This window comes from Salvelinus alpinus, chromosome 2, assembly GCF_045679555.1.
Source record: "Salvelinus alpinus chromosome 2, SLU_Salpinus.1, whole genome shotgun sequence".
Taxonomy (NCBI): Eukaryota; Metazoa; Chordata; class Actinopteri; order Salmoniformes; family Salmonidae; genus Salvelinus; species Salvelinus alpinus.
The window spans coordinates 51380893-51389794 of record NC_092087.1 but is presented as its reverse complement, the minus strand read 5'-3'; the positions used below and the strand labels follow the sequence as shown (position 1 = coordinate 51389794).

Here is an 8902-nt window from a genome sequence, read left to right as displayed (position 1 = left end):
TTCCCTCGATCCTGACTAGTCTCCCAGTCCCTTCCGCTGAAAAACATCCGCACAGCATGATGCTGCCACCACCATGCTTCACCGTAGGGATGGTGCCAGGTTTCCTCCAAGCCAAAGTGTTCAATATTGGTTTCATCAGACCAGAGAATCTTGTTTCTCATGGTCTGAGAGTCCTTTAGTTGCCTTTTGGCAAACTCCAAGAGGGCTGTCATGTGCCTTTTACTGAGGAGTGGCTTCTGTCTGGCCTCTCTACCATAAAGGTAGAGAGTGCTGCAGAGATGGTTGTCCTTCTGGAAGGTTCTCTCATCTCCACAGAGGAACTCTGGAGCTCTGTCAGAGTGACCATCGGGTTCTTGGTCACCTCCCTGACCAAGGCCATTCTGCCCCGATTGCTTGATTGCTCAATTCCTTCGACCTCATGGTTTGGTTTTTGCTCTGACATGCATTGTCAACTGTGGGACCTTATATAAACAGGTGTGTGCCTTTCCAAATCACGTCCAATCAATTGAATGTACCACAGGTGGACTCCAATCAAGTCGTAGAAACATCTCAAGGATGATCAATGGAAACAGGATACACCTGAGTTCAATTTCGAGTCTCATAGCAAAAAGTCTGAATACTTATGTAAATAAGGCGTTTCTGTTTTTAATTTGTAATAAATTTGAAAAAATGTCAAAAACCATTATGGGGTATTGTGTGTAGATTGATGAGGATTGTTTTTTCTTTGTCCATTTTAGAATAAGGCTGTAACACAACAAAATGTGGAAAAAGTCAAGGGGTCTGAATACTTTCCGAATACACTGTATGTATTGATGCTAAAGTCATGTTTCCACACTTTTACAGGATGTATAGGCTACAGCGTTGCGCCACAGGTGATGTCACTTGGCTGATCGCATGAGTTGGTTTCTGAAGCCTACATTCTTCCGGTAAGTCTGTCTTTGAGTCAGGACGCTTTCCATCGAATGTACAGAAGGTTCTTTTTACATATCTTAGCTAACTGAAGAGAAACAAATAAGCACAAAGGTGTTAGGAGAAAGGACAGCGGATTTTCTGGAACAGACCAGTAGAAGAGAAGAACAGACCAGTAGGAGAGTAGAACAGACCAGTCATTGGCGCTGTCCAGCTGAAACTGTCATGTCCTTGGCAACGTTTTGAGAGTGTGGCCAAACTTCTAATATAATGTGGGCGACACATTCGCCTACGCCAACAATTAGGCAAGAAATTATTATAATAGCCTGTATAGGGCTGGTGAGACTGTAGCGTAATAGCCTACACATGTTGATATGCGTAAAAGGTGATAAATGAAGTGGATACATGAGTCTACAATGAGTCTAGACTACAATTGAGTTGCCTTTTGAAAAATGTAAATGTCTCAAAACATTGGGTTCTGCAGGCGGGGTTCCTTGCTCATTTTGACCTTCATCCTCCTCAAATCCTCCCCACTGAGTCATCGATACAACAGGTGCAGTCATTCTCATTTCCTCGACTTGAATCATCAATCGAAGTAGGCTAAAGTTAAACGGACATATTTATATAAGGAACATCCCATTGGGCAGATATATATATTCAACGTCTATTCCACGTTGGTTCAACGTGGAAACAACGTTGATTCAACCAGTGTGTGCCCAGTGGAATGAGTTTGGAGGGTTAAAACTTATTCAAATTATATCTAAATCCAAACCTGGTTTCCAGCAGGCTACTAAGAGAGACGCATCTAATTTTCAAAACGTTTTTTTTTTTTTTTTTACCGTAATACAGATTAAAATCAACCATTTCCGGTGGATTGACAATGAAACCCTGTTTAAAGTATCCTCCTTTTTAAATGAAACCATACAGTTTCATACAGTTGGGTACAATTCCAATTTCATCCTCCAGAAGAGGCAGAAGAAATATTACAGCAAATAAAACACTCCAATGTACTGATAGAGGAAAGAACAATTTTCTTTGAAAAAAAGTTATAAGGACGGTATCATGTTTATGAATGACATTGTAAATAAGGACGGCAAAATTGTCACACAAGCAATTATCAAATGTGTATGGAGATGTGTTCTCAATACAAAAGTATTTCCAACTCGCGCAGCTCTGCCACAAAAATGAAAGAAGTAATTACTCAAAAGAAAAAGGAATGCATGGGTTTGTCTGCCTTCAGTGAAAAACCATGCATGGCTTAAAATGACTAGTGTAAATCGTAAAATGTAGCAGTTTCACTGAAGGTAGAGAGGTTTGACAACTACGCCGTATAAAATTCAAGATAGTTAGGAACAGATTTTTGAGGGGTTTATGAACGTATATACAAAACAACAATCGACACATCAATCCGTTATTTTCACTTAAACTATTATATAAAATTCTCGCCACAAAAATAATGCTCAATATAGGTGACATTGAACAGCACGAGGAAACTGAATCAACAGATCATCTCTTTTGGTACTGTCCTTCAGTGGCTCGCTCTTGGGAGTCAGGTCCAGGAATGGTTGTTAAATCATAATGTCTGTGTTCAGATGGACCTACAAACAGTACTGTTAGCAGATCTTGAACAAATAACACGTCCAATCAATGGGAAATATGATTATATTCTTAGGTAAAGTATTTATTTTTAGGGTAATCTCGGTAGAAATGGTACAAGTACAGAGGTTCACGACCCTCGTAAGACATCACAGTAAAATAGTAGGAAGTATTGCAAAAGGAAATAGTAAAATGGTAGAGTACTGGGAAAGAGGGGTTAGTCTGTGGACATCTGAGGGTTGAAATTAAGATTAGAGTGCACTGTGTGAGTAAAAATAGCTGTAAGTGTTGTTTATTAGTTTACTCCAATCAGGGAAGGGTTGGTAAATCATTTACAAAAATAAATGAATAGGGGGATTAAAAATGACGCAACCAAACCAATTGGATATAACCTATTTTCGCAAAATGTGATTTTACTTTTGGTGAACTATTTCTTGCATTTAGGGGGCGATATAACCAAACATTTATTCACATCACTATCTTTCATGAATAGGCCTTGTAATTTATGAGCTTTATAGTGTCAGATTGTTATCAAAATTGATCCAAAAGTTATCCAAATTAATTTCGATTCAATGTTATTGTATTTGCACAACTAATCTTATAAGCAGAGCCTCACCCTTCAAAACAAAACAAAATGTATTTGAACATTATCTTACAGTATGTCAAATCGTGTCAATAACATAATATTCGACCTACAATTTATTGACCAGATGCTTACAAAATTCTTAAGAATCCTCGACAAAATGAATAGCCTTCTCTGAATCTTCTCAGAAGTCTTTTGCAATATTGTCTCCTTCCTGTACATCTGCAGCAGTGTTTTCTTCAAATAATAATAAGAATTGTTTTAAAACAACCTATGCTAAACTATTTGGCAGTTTATGTTCAAACGTTTTCAGGATCTATGGCTGTGTGAAACTCTTTCAGGGTTATTTCAGATGTCTAATCTGTTAAAGTCTAGGCTATCTATTAAACTTTGACACCGTGCACTGATTTAGGCTGTAGATTCGTGAAATATAGGCCTATTTTGCCTAGTTTGGACATGATATAGGCGTTCTACATGATAAGTACATTTTGTTGCAAATATAATAGTAATACTACAAATAAATTAAATATAAAACATTTTGTTAACATTATTTGAAAACAAATAGTCTCAAGGCTCGGTAATAGTCTTTATAATTATAGTCCTACTGATGATATTATTCGGATATTCTTGCAAGAGATGTTTATCAACCGGGCAGCACAGAATCTCGTCCTCAAAAGTGCAGCTGCTGCTCTTGTTTTACATTCATTCCCCCTCGGTTGAAAGTTTGACTCCATTCGTATTTGGCCTAGTCTTTACCTCGTTTTTTGTCGCCACATTGTGCTGTGGGTGAGCGCACAGACCGCGTGCAATTTGTGCACAAAGCCCCCAGCCTGTTGGGAGGCGCAGCGCGGATTGGTGAGCTCTGCTTGAGCAGCCTTTACAGACCACCTGCAATGACTCCTGCAAATGAATCGATTTAACAGTGATGAAAAATGACTTGGGGCGGGGTTTAAGGTCGTTTTGAGCTCCTCATCATACCGGGTTCTACTGTACATACCATGATGGAGATCTTGAAAGTATTGCTGTGCCAAAATACGTGAAACTGGTCCAAAAGTGGATGCAGACACTTGTTTCACGGTTCTTTTGTCAAGGTAAGTATGGTATAGCCTATGGAGTTTATTCCCTTCAATGTAGGGCGGATAGTTTCAACAAAAGTAATCGATGGATTTCCACGTCGCCAGAATACATGCACTCTAATAGGCCTAGTTCATAAGTGTGGCTATATATGTTTTAGCTTTTTCAATCTGAAATACAATTAGCTTAGGGAGGCCTATATGCACAACGTTCTTGGCATGCATGGAGTAAACGGACTAAATAGGAAACTTTTATTGGAACAAACAATACCATTGTAATAAATAGCATTGTCTAATGCTATTTAAATTTCGATGCGAAGGGTAAATTAATTTGTGTTGTAGGTTTGTCTCTAGACTGTCTTATTGTGAACAAAATGGTTTTAGGCTATAAGCTTGTAACCCAGTTGTATAATTGATCACGTTTCAGTCATTTCCTTTTTTTAAATACATCTTTAAATAAGAAATAATGTATGTATTTATTTGTTGAATCTCAATTATTTTCACAAACGCTATCAAAAACTCTCGAACTGAGTTCTCTAACAGAGAAAAGGGATAGAGACCGAAACATAGGGGCAACATGGTGATTTGGTTTCGAGTGAAGGACAACGCTGGAAGGGAGTTTAATTGCATCGTTACATTCCAAGAATTAAGAAAAGCACATACTTTTTTTGACACCTAAGTCTTCAGTGGGGACCAGATAAACAAAGACATCTTGATATTGAAGGCTTTCAAAAAGGTCCGAGATAGTGTGGTCTACAGCTGTGCATCAATCAACAGTAATGCGTAAGTATTTGGTGAAGTAACTTGACTTGCTGTGCCAGGTGAGTAAGCTAGCTAGGCTACATTACATTAATTTGATCGGAATAATCCCGTTTTAGACAACAGTGGCAACAAGGGTTTTTCAATCAGAGGTTTATTCTAGCCAAAGCTATAGCCTAAATACGTTGTAAACGGTCTGAAAGTTATCCACGCTAACACACCTCACTTGACACCTCCTCCACTTAAAACAACCACGACAACGCCACCAATGACCACAGGTGTAACAGTATAACTTTATGTCGTCCCCTCGCCCCGACACGGGCGCGAACCAGGGACCCTCTGCACACATCAACAACTGTCGCCCACGAAGCATCGTTACCCATCGCTCCACAAAGGCCACGGCCCTTGCAGAGCAAGGGGCAACACTACATATTGGTTTCAGAGCAAGTGACGTAACTGATTGAAATGCTACTAGCGCGTACCCGCTAACTAGCTAGCCATTTCACATCCGTTACACAGGCATAGAGGTAACCAGATCTACAACTGCCAAGTTTTGCTTCATCATCATCATCATCATCAACATTATTCTAATCATTGATAGGGTTGTTTTGGATAACCAAAGTTACACAGACTGGGTATTTGCCATTATCCAATGTGGTTGAACAAAAATGTGTTCCCTGTTTGACTTGTGCTTTTGCAGTGGGAAAGATGGACCCTAGTGCATCCTGTGATCTGATCATTTGGGCCCATTTGCTGCTGGCTGTGGCTTCCTCCTCCTCTTCATCCCCATATGCCACTGCAATCGTCAGTCCTGCATATGTGTACACCCACTCATACCCTCACGTATTTACGAAACACCCACTTACAGTATATACACTCACATGAAACACCCTTGCCCACCAAGCAAAACAAGAGCATTGAACCTAGTTGATGGAAATAGAATAACAGAAGCATATGCTTCATACATACAGTAAAATATGGTGGTGGATCTTTGATGTTATGGGGCTATTTTGCCTCCACTGGTCCTGGGGCCCTTGTTGAGGTCAACGGCATCATGAACTTTACCAAGTACCAGGACATTTTAGCCAAAAACCTGGTGGCCTCTGCCAGGAGGCTGACACTTGGCCGCAGGTTATCTTCTAGCAAGACAATAACCCCAAGCAGTAATCAAAATCCACAAAGAAAATGTTAATTGACCACAGAATCAACATTTTGCAATGGCCATCTCGGGCTCTGGACTTGAACCCCATTGAAAACCTGTGGTTTGAATTGAAAAGGGCAGTCCAGAAGTGCAGACGAAGGATATCAAGGATCTGGAAGGATTCTGTATGGATGAATGGTCTAAGATCCCTCCAAATGTGTTCTCCAATCCCAATGTCGTTATCCTCGCAATAAGTTTCAATAATTTTGACCCCTACCTTTTTTAACTTGTTCAACAAAATCTATTTCTCTGTGCAATTTTAGTAGTATAAAATAATATACTATATACCCAGGGTTTATAATACAATACTTTCCCATTTAAATTTTTTTACTAAACATTTTTTTTTACAAAACATTTAAAATACAAATGTAGCATACAATATAGCTCAGTATTTGAATCATATATTTTATACAGTCATTTTTGATAATCTTTATCAAGGTTGTCAATAATTTCGGACCTGACTGTATATGTGTGCCATAGTAATTACAGTTGAAGTCGGAAGTTTACATACACCTTAGCCAAATACATTTAAACTCAGTTTTTCACAATTCCTGACATTTAATCTGAGTAAAAATATCCTGTCTTAGGTCAGTTAGGATCACCACTTTATTTTAAGAATGTGAAATGTCAGAATAATAGTAGAGAGAATTATTTATTTCAGCTTTTAATTATTTCATCACATTCCCAGTGGGTCAGAAGTTTACATACACACAATTAGTGTTTGGTAGCATTGCCTTTAAATTGTTTGACTTGGGTCAAATGTTGTGGGTAGCCTTCCACAAGCTTCCCACAATAAGTTGGGTGAATTTTGTCCCATTCCTCCTGACAGAGCTGGTGTAACTGAGTCAGGTTTGTAGGCCTCCTTGCTCGCACACGCTTTTTCAAATCTTCTATAGGATTGAGGTTAGGGCTTTGTGATGGCCACTCCAATACCTTGACTTTGTTGTCCTTAAGCCATTTTGCCACAACTTTGGAAGTATGCTTGGGGTCATTGTCCATTTGGAAGACCCAAGCTTTAACTTCCTGACTGATGTCTTGAGATGTTGCTTCAATATATCCACATAATGTTCCTCCCTCATGATGCCATCTATTTTGTGAAGTGCACCAGCCCCTCCTGCAGCAAAGCACCCCCACAACATGATGCTGCCACCCCCGTGCTTCACGGTTGGGATGGTGTTCTTCAGCTTGCAAGCCTTCCCCTTTTTCCGCCAAACATAACGATGCTCATTATGGCCAAACAGTTCTATTTTTGTTTCATCAGACCGGAGGATATTTCTCCAAAAAGTACGATCTTTGTCCCCATGTGCAGTTGCAAACCGTAGTCGGGCTTTTTTATTGCGGTTTTGGAGCAGTGGCTTCTTCCTTGCTGGGCGGCCTTTCAGGTTATGTCGATATAGGACTTGTTTTACTGTGGATATAGATACTTTTGTACCGGTTTCCTCCAGCATCTTCACGAGGTCCTTTGCTGTTGTTCTGGGATTGATTTGCACTTTTTGCACCAAAGTATGTTCATCTCTAGGAGACAGAACGCGTCTCCTTCCTGAGCGGTATGACGGCTGCGTGGTCCCATGGTGTTTATACTTGCGTACTATTGTTTGTACAGATGAACGTGGTACCTTCAGGCGTTTGGAAATTGCTCCCAAGGATGAACCAGACTTGTGGAGGTCTACCATTTTTTTTTCTGAGGTCTTGGCTGATTTCTTTTGATTTTCCCATGATGTCAAGCAAAGAGGCAGAGTTTGAAGGTAGGCCTTGAAATACATCCACAGGTACACCTCCAATTGACTCAAATTATGTCAATTAGCCTACCAGAAGCTTCTAAAGCCAGACATCATTTTCTGGAATTTCCCAAGCTGTTTGGGATTTCCCAAGCCGGCTGCGATAGAGCCTGGACTCGAACCAGGATCTCTAATGGCACAGCTGGCAACTACGATGCAGTGCCTTGCACCACACAGGAGGCCATATTTATTTTTAAATGTTACAATTATTTGTATGCCCACATTATTACAAAATAAAGTAAGTTTTCCCTATTTACTATGGCAAACAGATCAGAAATTATATTTTTTGCTCATCTTTATCAAGAGTGCCAATAATTATGGACCAGACTGTTAAGACTATTAAATCTGCATCGCGGAAATTCAGCTTTACAGAGTGACATAAATTTAAAGGCAATGTTCCCGCTTTAGCGGAGACTGCTTTCATAGTAAACGCACACAAGGTGCACACCTTTGGGAGTTCTCTCCCCTAAACGACCCAACAGAGTTTGTAGTTAGAAAGACAAGCTTCTCTTATGTTTTTCTCTTGTACTCAGGCCGAGAATGGGAGCACCAGGGAAACAACATCCTATAGCCAACAACAGACTAGTCTAATCTTCAACAAGTACACAATGAGTAAACTCTCCACAAAAAGTATTCCACAATCATCTAAATATTCCTTTATGTTTTAAATTGAGCGGTGTGTTTTAGTGTAGGATAGTAAAAGCATCAGGCATAGAAAAAGCAGCATGTACAAGCTACACAAGAACACAAAAATAACATATTGGTTAGTTGAAATATGATTTTGCATAGTATTATATTTTATGGAATATTATTGGTCAGTGTTTATAGTAAAGTAATTACAATTACTGCTGGGCGAAAAAACTAGACAGACCAAAACAACTACCTAAAAAAAATATTGAACAGATTGAAACTTCGACCTGACATTCACTCTTCATTTCATCAACATACTGGCTTTATGGCAGCTTTGTGAATATGATTCATGTCATTACTCTAATAAATGGAG

At 39.4% G+C, this 8902-nt stretch overlaps 1 pseudogene; it reads left to right on the top strand.

Annotated features, from left to right (window-relative positions):
* Positions 1–3724: 3724 nt before the first annotated feature.
* Positions 3725–8851, top strand: LOC139541010 (uncharacterized; annotated as a pseudogene).
* The last annotated feature ends 51 nt before the right edge of the window (positions 8852–8902 follow it).